The sequence below is a fragment of the Trichechus manatus genome, unplaced genomic scaffold (genome assembly GCF_000243295.1).
Source record: "Trichechus manatus latirostris isolate Lorelei unplaced genomic scaffold, TriManLat1.0 scaffold00150, whole genome shotgun sequence".
NCBI lineage: Eukaryota > Metazoa > Chordata > Mammalia > Sirenia > Trichechidae > Trichechus > Trichechus manatus.
Genome location: NW_004444086.1, coordinates 5,576,258 through 5,579,129, shown reverse-complemented (window position 1 = coordinate 5,579,129; position 2,872 = coordinate 5,576,258).

The following is a 2,872-nucleotide window of genomic DNA, read 5'->3' as shown; positions in this document are numbered from 1 at the left end:
CAGAGTTAAAAATTAGGGAAGGCAGCAGGCACTGACCAAATCCTGACCTCTCTGGGCCAATTCCTGCAGAGGTTGTTTGACTTCTGAGGCTGGTTGCAGCAGAGGCTGAAGGTCAGTTCTATGATCATATACAGTCTGACCATTGTTCATTTGCATAGTCAGTCTCTCACTGGATAAAATCAGCATGAACACTACCAGCATTAAACTCAGAACTAGTCTCTTAGTCCTGGGTGTGAGTGGGCCCTAAATTTCGCAGAATGTCCTGGTGGTAAAATAGAACACTTTTAATAGATTCTTATGTTCCAGCTCTGACACTTACACATTGAAATAAATTTTACTATTGTTGTTACTAGATGCCATAGAGTCAGTTCTGACTCATAGCCACCCTGTGTACAACAAAACAAAACACTGCCCGGTTCTATACCATCCTCACTATCATTGGTACGCTTAAGCCCATTGTTGCAGCCACTGTGTCAATCCATCTCTTTGAGGGTCTTCCTCTCTTTCACTAACCCTCTACTTTACCAAGCTTGATGTCCTTCTTCAGAGACTGGTCTCTCCTGATAACATGTCCAATGTATGTTGGATGAAGTCTCACCATCCTCGCCTCTAAGGAGCATTCTGGCTATATTTCTTCCAAGACGGATTTGTTCATTCTTTTGGCAGTCCATGGTATATTCAATATTCTTCACCAACACTATAATTCAAAGTTGTCAATTCTTCTCTGATCTTCCTTATTCATTGTCCAACTTTTGCATGCATATGAGGCGATTGAAAATACCCTGGCTTAGCTCGGCTCACCTTAGTCCTTAAAATGACATCTTTGCCTTTTAACACTTTAAAGAGGTCTTTTCCTAGGACTTATTTTTTTAGTTAAAGTTCACAAACAATCACTAACAACCTTTCTGTGTTTGATTCCCCTTTTTACGCTGACATAAATATGATAATCAATGAGACTGAACAGTAAGTGGTCTGTGTTGGTCTTTTTGTTGTTGTTGTTAGTTGCCAACAAGTTGGCTGTGACTCATGGTGAACTTATGTATAACAGAACAAAACATTGCCCAGTCCTGTGCCATATTCATGATTGTTGGCATGTTTGAGTCCATTGTTTCAGCCACTATGTCAATCCATTTCTCTGAAGGCTTCTCTCACCTTTGGCAGCTCTCTACTTGAGCAAACATGGTGTCTTTTTCTAGCAATTGGGCTTTGCTGTGACATGTCCAGGGTAAGCAAGCTGAAATTTCACCATCCTCACTGCTAAGGACATCTTGGGTGTCTTTCCTCTAAAACCAACCAGTTGGTCTTTTAGGCAACCTCAAATACAAAGTATGTGACTTGGCATATTTCATTCAAAAGTCAGTTTGTAGTTTTAGTTAAGTAATTCATTCCCATTCATCCAATTTTAGATCTTGGATTCACAACCTTTCACCCCTTATCTTTTTTAGGTATTCTTGCATGGTGCAAGTGGTTAAACATTTGACTGCTAGCTGAAAGATTGTCAGTTCAAACCCACCCAGAGGTGCTTGAGAGGGAAAACCTGGTTATCTGCTTCTGAAAGGTAACAGCCTTGAAAACCCTATAGAACAGTTCTACTCTGCACACGCGGGGTCACCATGAGTCAGAATCGACTCAATGGCAACTAACAACAATTCTTAAGTCATAAATGAACTTATCATAAAACATACATTCAAGAATATGTAAACCATACATGTACAGATCAAAAATAATTATAAAGTGAACAGCTGTGTAATCAAAACCCAAGTTTAAGAATAGGTCAGGCTAGTTTCTTAGAAGACTCTGTGAGCTCGTTTGCAATTTTACTCGTCTCTCTTACCCCAGAGGTAACCCTTGTTCTGTCTTCTGTGGAATGAACATCCATTTTCCCAGGACTACCTGTTATATTTTTTCTCTGGTCTGCAAATCCTGATCTGTCCAAGTGTTCCTCTAATACTCTTCTGCTTAGTCATCCTTGTCCTCCCAGAAGGCTTCTGTTGAAGTATCAAACTAATTTTCTCATAAAAAATGAGTTTCACCCAGTTGTGGCTAGTGTGGATTATCACTTATAAAGGAGTAACCAATATGTCAGAGGAATTCATCTGACTTAGAAATCAAACTCCATAGATTTAATGGTAGCCTCCCATATCCATCGATAGCTGATGGGAATAGGGGTCCTAATCAAGTCAGCTAGCCAAAATATCAGAAGCAAAATGTAAAATACATATCCATTTTTCTGAGTAGTCTTACAGACTAATTGAGTATAAGCAGGTTCCTATTGTAAGCCTTCTTGAAATGTCCCCAAACTCTGTAGGTATAGGTAGTGGAGTCAAGAGGCTCTGAGAGTACTTGTGGCAGGGTTGTTTCTTTTTTCTTTTTTTTTTTCCTTTTGAACCTATCACATCAATATGAGAGAGACAGAGAATTTCCTATCATCCATCTGAGTGCTGAGAAAACTGAGGTGCAGAAAAGGTAAAGTCTAACCCATGATATAAAACTGCAAAATAGCAGATCTGGAACTCCTACTCAAAGTCCCAGGGCTCCTCCTTCTAAAACACAGAACTTCTCAATATCATATAAACTATGTAGGGGGTAATAAGCCATCTTCTGCCCATTTTCCTTGTCTGAACCAGAAGAAATAGAGATCTTATGTCTCAGCATGATACTGAAACAAACCTGTTTTTAGGTGCCTTTGAGTTGGTTCTGACTCATAGAGAACTTACGTCCCTATGAATGACAGAAATAACATTGCCCAGTCCTATGCCATTCTCACAATTGTTGTTATGCTTGGGCCCACAGTTGTAGTCACTGTGTCAATCCCTCTCATTGAGGGCCTTTCTCTTTTTCGCTGACCCTTTACTTTACCAAATATGATGTC